Source organism: Tachyglossus aculeatus, chromosome 16 (genome assembly GCF_015852505.1).
Source record: "Tachyglossus aculeatus isolate mTacAcu1 chromosome 16, mTacAcu1.pri, whole genome shotgun sequence".
Lineage (NCBI taxonomy): Eukaryota > Metazoa > Chordata > Mammalia > Monotremata > Tachyglossidae > Tachyglossus > Tachyglossus aculeatus.
In genome coordinates this window covers 6,598,609-6,610,000 of record NC_052081.1, presented here as the reverse complement: position 1 = coordinate 6,610,000, position 11,392 = coordinate 6,598,609, and the positions used below count along the sequence as shown (strand labels likewise).

Sequence of the window (11,392 nt, the reverse complement as noted above, 5' to 3'; positions counted from 1 at the left end):
TATGTATATATATATGTATATATATATATATATATATATATATATGTATATATATACACGGTCCCTACCCATTCATTCAATCGTATTTATTGAGCGCTTAATGTGTGCGGGGCACCGTACTAAGCGCTTGGGAAGTACAAGTCGACAACAAAACATATTAACAAAATAAAATAGATATGTGCAAGTAAAACAGAGTGATAAATACGTATATATATATATATATAGAGACGGTCCCTACCCATTCATTCAATCGTATTTATTGAGCGCTTACTGTGTGCGGGGCACCGCACTAAGCGCTTGGGAAGTCCAAGATGGCACCGTCTAGAGACGGCCCCTACCCACCAATCGATCAATCAATCGTATTAATTGGGCGCTTAGTGTGTGCGGGGCACCGTCCTAAGCGCTTGGGAAGTCCAAGATGGCACCGTCTAGAGACGGCCCCTACCCACCAATCAATCAATCAATCGTATTAATTGGGCGCTTACTGTGTGCGGGGCACCGTCCTAAGCGCTTGGGAAGTCCAAGATGGCACCGTCTAGAGACGGCCCCTACCCACCAATCAATCAATCAATCGTATTAATTGGGCGCTTACTGTGTGCGGGGCACCGTCCTAAGCGCTTGGGAAGTCCAAGATGGCACCGTCTAGAGACGGCCCCTACCCACCAATCAATCAATCATATTAATTGAGCGCTTCCTGTGTGCGGGGCACCGTACTAAGCGCTTGGGAAGTCCAAGATGGCACCGTCTAGAGCGGGTCCCTTACCCAACAGCGGGCTCACAGTCTGGAAGGGGGAGCAAAACATATTAACAAAATAAAATAAATAGAGTAGATATGTGCAAGTAAAATAGAGTAATAAATACGTACACACACACACACACATATATATATATATATATGTATATATATATATATATATGTACATATATACACGGTCCCTACCCATTCATTCAATCGTATTTATTGAGCGCTTAATGTGTGCGGGGCACCGTACTAAGCGCTTGGGAAGTACAAGTCGACAACAAAACATATTAACAAAATAAAATAGATATGTGCAAGTAAAATAGAGTGATAAATACGTATATATATATATATAGACGGTCCCTACCCATTCATTCAATCGTATTTATTGAGCGCTTACTGTGTGCGGGGCACCGCACTAAGCGCTTGGGAAGTCCAAGATGGCACCGTCTAGAGACGGCCCCTACCCACCAATCAATCAATCGTATTAATTGGGCGCTTAATGTGTGCGGGGCACCGTCCTAAGCGCTTGGGAAGTCCAAAATGGCACCGTCTAGAGACGGCCCCTACCCACCAATCAATCAATCAATCGTATTAATTGGGCGCTTAATGTGTGCGGGGCACCGTCCTAAGCACTTGGGAAGTCCAAGATGGCACCGTCTAGAGACGGCCCCTACCCACCAATCAATCAATCAATCAATCGTATTAATTGGGCGCTTAATGTGTGCGGGGCACCGTCCTAAGCGCTTGGGAAGCTCAAGATGGCACCGTCTAGAGACGGTCCCTTACCCAACAGCGGGCTCACAGTCTGGAAGGGGGAGCAAAACATATTAACAAAATAAAATAAATAGAGTAGATATGTGCAAGTAAAATAGAGTAATAAATACGTACACACACACATATATATATATATATATATATATATATATATATAGACGGTCCCTACCCATTCATTCAATCGTATTTATTGAGCGCTTAATGTGTGCGGGGCACCGTACTAAGCGCTTGGGAAGTACAAGTCGACATCAAAACATATGAACAAAATAAAATAGATATGTGCAAGTAAAATAGAGTAATAAATACGTATATATATATATATATATATATAGACGGTCCCTACCCATTCATTCAATCGATTTATTGAGCGCTTACTGTGTGCGGGGCACCGCACTAAGCGCTTAGGAAGTCCAAGATGGCACCGTCTAGGGACGGCCCCTACCCACCAATCGATCAATCAATCGTATTAATTGGGCGCTTAATGCGTGCGGGGCACCGTCTTAAGCGCTTGGGAAGCCCAAGATGGCACCGTCTAGAGACGGTCCCTTACCCAACAGCGGGCTCACAGTCTGGAAGGGGGAGCAAAACATATTAACAAAATAAAATAAATAGAGTAGATATGTGCAAGTAAAATAGAGTAATAAATACGTACACACATATATATATATATATGTATATATATACACGGTCCCTACCCATTCATTCAATCGTATTTATTGAGCGCTTAATGTGTGCGGGGCACCGTACTAAGCGCTTGGGAAGTACAAGTCGACAACAAAACATATTAACAAAATAAAATAGATATGTGCAAGTAAAATAGAGTAATAAATACGTGTATATATATATATATATATATATATATGACGGCCCCTACCCATTCATTCAATCGTATTTATTGAGCGCTTAATGTGTGCGGGGCACCGTACTAAGCGCTTGGGAAGTACAAGTCGACAACAAAACATATTAACAAAATAAAATAGATATGTGCAAGTAAAATAGAGTAATAAATACGTATATATATATATATATATATATATATATATATATATAGACGGTCCCTACCCATTCATTCAATCGATTTATTGAGCGCTTACTGTGTGCGGGGCACCGTACTAAGCGCTTAGGAAGTCCAAGATGGCACCGTCTAGAGACGGCCCCTACCCACCAATCAATCAATCGTATTAATTGGGCGCTTAATGTGTGCGGGGCACCGTCCTAAGCGCTTGGGAAGTCCAAGATGGCACCGTCTAGGGACGGCCCCTACCCACCAATCAATCAATCAATCGTATTAATTGGGCGCTTAATGCGTGCGGGGCACCGTCCTAAGCGCTTGGGAAGCCCAAGATGGCACCGTCTAGAGACGGTCCCTTACCCAACAGCGGGCTCACAGTCTGGAAGGGGGAGCAAAACATATTAACAAAATAAAATAAATAGAGTAGATATGTGCAAGTAAAATAGAGTAATAAATACGTACACACATATATATATATATATATATATATGTATATATATACACGGTCCCTACCCATTCATTCAATCGTATTTATTGAGCGCTTAATGTGTGCGGGGCACCGTACTAAGCGCTTGGGAAGTACAAGTCGACAACAAAACATATTAACAAAATAAAATAGATATGTGCAAGTAAAATAGAGTAATAAATACGTATATATATATATATATATATATATATATATATATATATATATATATGACGGCCCCTACCCATTCATTCAATCGTATTTATTGAGCGCTTAATGTGTGCGGGGCACCGTACTAAGCGCTTGGGAAGTACAAGTCGACAACAAAACATATTAACAAAATAAAATAGATATGTGCAAGTAAAATAGAGTAATAAATACGTATATATATATATATATATATATATATATATATATATATATATAGACGGTCCCTACCCATTCATTCAATCGATTTATTGAGCGCTTACTGTGTGCGGGGCACCGTACTAAGCGCTTAGGAAGTCCAAGATGGCACCGTCTAGAGACGGCCCCTACCCACCAATCGATCAATCAATCGTATTAATTGGGCGCTTAATGTGTGCGGGGCGCCGTACTAAGCGCTTGGGAAGTCCAAGATGGCAGCTTCTAGAGCGGGTCCCTCCCCACCGGCGGGCTGACAGAGGGTCTGGATGGTCCGGGCTGGGGGAGGCTGAGGGAACGCCGCCTCACGCCGCCTCACGCCGCCGCCGCCGCGCGCCGCCGCCATGGCCCCCTCCTCGCGCCGCCTCACGCCTCACGCCGCCTCGCGCCGCCCTTACCGGCCGGTGTGGAAACGCGCCGAGGATCCGAGGCCCCGCTCCGCCACGGGTGGACGGGGAGGAACGGTCACGGCCCCACGGCCCCACGGCGGAGGACCCACACGGGCTTCAACGACGCCAACGCCGCCGCCACAGACGGAGCGGAAGGCGCACACACACGGAGAGAAATGGGCAGCGAGAGGGGCAAGATGGCGGCCGGCCAGACCCGGCGTCTGACGTCACGCCGGCGGCGCGCGCACGTACGGCCGCCCCCCGCCCTCCCGCGCGCGCGCGCGCGCGCGCCAGCGCGAGCCCCCCGGTCACGTGCGCGCGGCGGGGCCTGAGGCGCCGGCCCGCGCGCCGACCTCCGTAGTCATTCATTCATTCATTCATCATCAATCATCATCAATCGTATTTATTGAGCGCTTACTATGTGCAGAGCACTGTACTAAGCGCTTGGGAAGTCCAAGTGGGCAACATCTAGAGACGGTCCCTACCCAACGGTGGGCTCCCAGTCTAAAAGGGGGAGACAGAGAACAAAACCGAACATACTAACAAAATAAAATAAGTAGAATAGACATGTACAAGCAAAATAAATGAATAAATAGAGTAATAAATATGTACAAACATCATCATCATCAATCGTATTTATTGAGCGCTTACTGTGTGCAGAGCACTGTACTAAGCGCTTGGGAAGTCCAAGTGGGCAACATCTAGAGACAGTCCCTACCCAACAGTGGGCTCCCAGTCTAAAAGGGGAAGACAGAGAACAAAACCGAACATACTAACAAAATAAAATAAGTAGAATAGACATGTACAAGCAAAATAAATGAATAAATAGAGTAATAAATATGTACAAACGTCATCATCATCAATCGTATTTATTGAGCGCTTACTATGTGCAGAGCACTGGACTAAGCGCTTGGGAAGTACAAATTGGCAACACATAGAGACAGTCCCTACCCAACAGTGGGCTCACAGTCTAATTCATTCGTAGTGATTGAGCGCTTACTACTACTACCAATCAATCAATCAATCAATCGTATTTATCGAGCGCTCACTGCGCGCGGAGCACTGGACTAAGCGCTTGGGAAGTCCCAAGTCGGCGACATTCCTACCCAGCAGCAGGCTCGCAGTCTACAACAGAGAACAAGACCAAACATACTGACAAAATAAAATAAACAGAATAGATATGTACAAGCAAAATAAATAAATAACTAGAGTAATAAATATGTACAACCATATATACATATAATAATGATGGCATTTGTTAAGCGCCTACTATGTGCAGAGCGCTGTTCTAAGCGCTGGGGAGGATACAAGGTGATTAAGCTGGCCCACGTGGGGCTCACAGTCTTCATCCCCATTTTATAGATGAGGTAGCTGAGGCTCAGAGAAGTGAAATGACTTGCCCAAGGTCACACAGCAGACGTGTGGCAGAGCCGGGATTCGAACTTTCATTCAATCATATTGATTTAGCGCTCACTACCACTAATAATAATGATGGCATTTGTTAAGCACTTACTATGTGCAAAGCACTGTCCTCAGCGCTGCAAGGTGATTAAGATGTCCCACGTGGGGCTCACAGTCAATCCCCGTTTAACAGATGAGGTAACTGAGGCTCAGAAAAGTGAAGTGACTTGGCCCAAGGTCACACAGCAGACATGTGGCAGAGCCGGGATTTGAACATTCATTCGATCGTATTGATTGAGCACTTACTACTACTACTACTAATGATGGCATTTGTTAAGCACTTACTATGTGCAAAGCACTGTTCTAAGCGCTGGGGAGGATACAAGGTGATTAAGTTGTCCCACATGGGGCTCACAGTCAATCCCCATTTTACAGATGAGGTAACTGAGGCTCAGAGAAGTGAAGTGACTTGGCCCAAGGTCACACAGCAGACATGTGGCAGAGCCGGAATTTGAACCCCTGACCTCTGACTCCAAAGCCTGGGCTCTTTCCACTGAGCCATGCTGCTTCTCCATCTAGAAGACGGGCTAGAGACATCTGGAGACGGTCCCTACCCAACAGCGGGCTCACAGTCTAGAAGGGGGAGACAGACAACAAAACATATAAACCAAATAAAATGAATAGAATAAATATGTACAAGTAAAATAAATTCATTTTCATTCAATCATATTTATTGAGGGCTCCCTGTGTGCAGAGCACTGGACTAAGCACTTGGGAGGCACAAGTCGGCAACATATAGAGACGGTCCCTACCCAACAGCGGGCTCACAGTCTAGAAAGGGGAGACAGACAACAAAACAAAACATATAAACCAAATAAAATGAACAGAATAAATATGTACAAGTAAAATAAATTCATTTTCATTCCGTCGTATTTACTGAGCGCTTACTGTGTGCAGAGCATTGGACTAAGCGCTTGGGAAGTCCAAGTTGGCACCATCTAGAGACGGTCCCTACCCAACAGCGGGCTCACAGTCTAGAAGGGGGAGACAGACAACCAAACAAAACATACTAACAAAATAAAATAAATAGAATAAATATGTACGAATAAAATAAATAAATAGAAAAATAAATGCGTACAAACATATATACATATATACAGGTGCTGTGGGGAGGGGAAGGAGGTAAGGCGGGGGGGTGGGGAGGGGGAGGAGGGGGAGAGGAAGGAGGCGGCTCAGTGTGGGAAGGCCTCCCGGAGGAGGTGAGCTCTCAGGAGGGCTTTGAAAGGAGGAAGAGAGCTAGGTTGCATTCATTCACTCATTCTTTCAATCGTATTTATTCGTTCATTCATTCAATCGTATTTATTGCGCGCTTACTGTGTGCAGAGCACTGTACTAAGCCCTTGGGAAGTACAAGTTGGCAACAGATAGAGACAGTCCCTACCCAAGAGCCCGCTCACAGTCTAAATGGGAGAGACAGACAACAAAATGAAACATATTAACAAAATAAAATAAATAGAATAGTAAATATGTACAAGTAAAATAAATAGAGTAATAAATCTGTACAAACATATATACAGGTGCTGTGGGGAGGGGAAGGAGGTAAGGCGGGGGGGGAGAGGGAGGATGGGGAGAGGAAGGACTAGACTGTGAGCCCGCTGTTGGGTAGGGACCGTTTCTATATGTTTCCAACTTGTACTTCCCAAGCACTTAGTACAGTGCTCTGCACACAGTAAGCGCTCAATAAATACGATTGATTGATTGATTGATTGATTGATTGGTTCTGTGTCTGGGCTGCATCGGGCCTCTGGTGCCCCATTAGCAGGACTATACTGGGTGATGCCCTAGCACCAGATCTGTACAGTAGTAGAGGAAGGAGGAAGAACTAAGGAGAGAAGCACCACCCCTTGTCTGCTGCGTGACCTTGGTCAAGTCACTTCACTTCTCTGTGCCTCAGTTACCCCACCTGTAAAATAGGGATTGAAACTGGGAGCCCCACGTAGGACAGGGACTGTGTCCAACCCGATTCAGTGCTTACTACAGTACTTGGCACACAATAAGCACTTAATAAATGCCACAACTATTATTATTTTTTTTTAAGCAGTGGTCTAGTGGAAAGAGTCCAGGCCTGGGAATCAGGTGATGTGAGGGTCTCATCTCCACTCAACCACTGGCCTGTTGGGTGACCTTGGACAAGTCACGTAACTTCTCTGAGCCTCAGTTTTTTCATCTGTAAAATGGGAGTTAAAATGGGAATCATTATGTTTTCCCCCTCCAGTTAGACTTGTGAGCCCCTTGTGGGACAAGGACTGTGTCTGATTATCTTGTATCTACCCCAGCACTTAATACAGTACTTGACACATAGTAAGTTCTTAGTAAATAACACAGTTGTTATTTTAGGGAGCTTTTACATGGGGACAAGATATGTTTTTCCTCTTCCAGACTGTAAGCTCACTGTGAGTAAGGGTCATGTCTGTGAACTCTGTTGTACTGTATTCTTCCAAGTGCTTAGAAAGGTCTTAATAAATAACACAGTTGTTATTTTAGGGAGCTTTGACATGGGGACAAGATATGTTTTTCCTCTTCCAGACTGTAAGCTCACTGTGAGTAAGGGTCATGTCTATGAACTCTGTTGTACTGTACTCTTCCAAGTGCTTAGTAAGTTCTTAATAAATAACACAGTTGTTATTTTAGGGAGCTTTGACATGGGGACAAGATATGTTTTTCCTCTTCCAGACTGCAAGCTCACTGTGAGTAAGGGTCATGTCTATGAACTCTGTTGTACTGTACTCTTCCAAGTGCTTAGTACAGTGCTGTGCACACAGTAAGAGCTCAATAAACACCATTGATGATGACAGTTATTTAGGCTGCAGCACCTCTCCTGAACATACAGACTTCCCTAATCAAAATGGCCCTCTTAGTGGAGCTTACTTGTTTCCAGATCTTGAGGATTGAGGGTGTTTTTGAATTATCAGCATTAGTAAGACCAAGACAATATGTAACAGTGCAAAAATCCTCCACCTTTTCATCAACATCAGAAGCTTTCTGTTGCTTTTTGCAACCTAGAACATTGCAATGCTAAACCACTAAACTATCTATTATTTAAACGTTAACGGTGCACCTGTTATTCTGGTCTTTGGGTTGTTCTCAGATAACAACTAAGAGCGTAAAATTCTCAAAGTACAGAAATGAAGGAGTCTCCCTGGGCATCACAGTGGCATGAAGTCTCTAGCATCCATCCAAAGTGTCTAGTTTCCTTAGTTTGGTCAATTCTTCTGTTTTTTCAGATGCTTCCATAAAAGTCTTGTCATGGACACATCTCTCCCAGAACGCCCCATCTCCATCTGCAGTCATTCTGGACTGGGATGGGGAGAGCCAGGAAACAGGGAGATAAACGAGGTGGGATAGAATAAGAGCTTGGATTAATGTGGTAGCAGTTTGGATGGAGAGGAGAGGGTGGATTTTAACAATGTTCTGAAGATTGAACCAATAGGATTTAGTGACAGATTGAATATGTGGCTTAAATGAGAGAGATGAGTCGAGGACAACACCAAGATTAAGGGCTTGTGAGGTTAGGGAGGATGGGAAAGTCAGTGGGAGGACAGGGTTTGGGTGAGAAGATAAGGAGTTCTGTTTCAGACATGTTAAGTTTGAAGTATTTATTGAAGTATTATTATTATTAGTATTAGTATTAGTATTATTATTGAAGTATTTATTGAGCGCTTACTATGTGCAGAGCACTGTACTAAGCGCTTGGGAAGTACAAATTGGCAACACATAGAGACAGTCCCTAACCAACAGTGGGCTCACAGTCTAAAAGGGGGGAGACAGAGAACAAAACCAAACATACCAACAAAATAAAATAAATAGGATAGATATGTACAAGTAAAATAAATAAATAAATAAATAGAGTAAGGCGGGACATCCTAGTAGAACTGTAGAAGGCAGGACGTATTGTGAGACCGCAGAGAAGGAGAGAGATCAGGTCTAGAGATACAGATTTGGGAATCATCCGCCTAGAGCTAGTAGTTGAAGCCATGGGACTGAACAAGTTCTTCCAGGGAACGGGTATAGATGGAGAATAGAAGGGGACCCAATACCGAGCGTTGAGTAACTCCCACATTTAGGGGTTCATTTGTTTTAAATGAAGACATGCATTTGAGTTACTTGCACAGACTAATATGTACCTTCTGAAGAAGCAAAAATTACTGATATTTAACAAAACAAGGAGGAACTGTACGTACCCTGTTACTACCGATCAGATTCCTGGGCCTGGATTCTACCCAACTGCCGGCTAATGTCTGACAGTGAAATTAAAATTCTAAGAGACCTTTCAGAACCATAAATAAACTACCACATTTACCTCTTAGGAGGAGGTGAAGAAAAAATTTCATAAACTCTTTGCAAACCGTTTTGATGCATCAGTTGCGTATGTGTCCTGATTTATTACATTTGCTATACATCAGAAGTAGATAACAATAATAATTTGACTCATCAAAATGGTAATTTTAGCTAGCTGTGAGCAAGGATTTTTCTCATCTATGCAATTATATGCTATTAGAAAAAAGAACCATATGGAACCAAAAGAACTATTTTTGATCATTCCAATAATTATAACAGACCAAAAATACAGAAACCACAGCATGCACAAGAGTCTAATTTCTAGTTCATTCTGCCATTTTATTTTTAAGATGAAATTTTATAACATTGCCAAACTGCTAATTAGTGTTTCAATTCAGGAGGCCAGCTTCCTGACAGTTGACTGACTCCTTCCCTTCTTAAATAATTAATAATACTGTAATTACAGTATTTATTAAGGGCTTACTAGGTACCTACTATGGGTAGATGCAAGAGGGTCAGTTCAGCCACAGTCTCTGCCCCCAACAAGATTCCCAATCTTGTGAATTTGAGAAGCGGAGTGGCCTAATGGAAAAAGCACAGGACTGGGAGTCAGAGGGCCTGGGTTCGAATCCCAGCTCCACCACATGTTTGTTGTGTGACCTTGGGCAAGTCGCTTAACTTCTCGGTGCTTCAGGTACCTCGTCTGGAAAATGGGTATTAATGCTGTGAGCCCCACGTGGGACATGGGTTGTGTCCAACCTGATTAGCTAGTGTCTACCCCAAGGTTAGTACAGTGCTTGGCACATAATAAGTGCTTAAAAAATATTTAAAAAAGTGTTGGAGTGAGAGAGGGGTTATCAGGGGGTGACTCTTCTCTAGGGAAGGCCACCAATTCTCTAACCTGCAGTTCATCTAAGCCCAAGGAGGTCTAGTTCTCTACTCTAACAAGGACTGGTGACTTAAGAAGAACCTGTAATAGCTGCTAAACCAGAAAGGGTTCAAAAGATTCTTAGCCTTTAGACTGTGAGCCCCATGAAGAACAGGGACTGTGTTTAATTCCCCCTTGTGTATTTTCTCCCAGCTCTGAGTACAGTATTCTGCACATATTAAGCAGTTAATAAATGCTCAGGAAGGGGAAAATGGGCTTATCACTTGGGGAGTAAATCCGGTACTGGGTAGGAACTATCGGTTAACTAATATCCTCAGGGCTGGGCTCGTTTTTGATTCCTGTTCAATTGGAAGTCTTGGTCAAAAAAAATCCCTGAAAGCTCACTTTCTGCCATTAGTACCATATCTGAGTACTGCTTGGCTCTACAGAATAATCAATCAATCAATCAATCAATCAAAGGCACTTACTGAGCACTTACTATGTGCAGAGCACTGTACTAAGTGTTTGGGAGAGTATAATACAACAGAATAATAAATAATATCACAGAGAAAACGTTTTTTCTTTGGGGGTATTCCATTCGATGTTAGTGATGAAGGAGAGGGAAGACAGAAACTCGTTCTGTTCTCCTACAGAAAAATTGCTGGCCTGACCCTAGTTCAGTTCTGCTTCATTTTGTTCCTCCTTCTTATTTCTATGGGGGCTAATTAAAGGGTTATTTTAGAAACCATTCTTTGAGATGCTGAAAGTTATAATGAAATAATTGCTCCAACTGGGACTGGGCAGAAGAATTCTCCAACCCTTTCTTGACTTGCTAAATCTTGGGCTCCTTCGGAAGAAACGAAGCAAGAGACCAACGGTTGGGAGAGTTTAGCAGATCACTTGACAGCTATAATAAACTGCAGGGCCCTGAAACTTGGCTTCAGCTTTCTCATTTCATGTTTCCTGAAGGTAAGCTTCAAGTGCTAACTTGAGAAAATCT

The 11,392-nt window shown here is 43.4% G+C and overlaps 1 protein-coding gene across 8 annotated transcripts in view; it reads right to left on the bottom strand.

Moving 5' to 3' along the window:
- PRRC2C (proline rich coiled-coil 2C) overlaps nt 1-3,887 on the bottom strand; it is a 66,190-nt gene extending 62,303 nt beyond the window's left edge. For all 8 annotated transcript variants that reach the window (XM_038758079.1, XM_038758085.1, XM_038758081.1 and 5 more), the window contains exon 1: nt 3,795-3,887. The gene's annotated coding sequence lies outside the window, so the exon portion shown is untranslated. The remainder of the gene's footprint in view (nt 1-3,794) is intronic.
- Nucleotides 3,888-11,392: the final 7,505 nt, after the last annotated feature.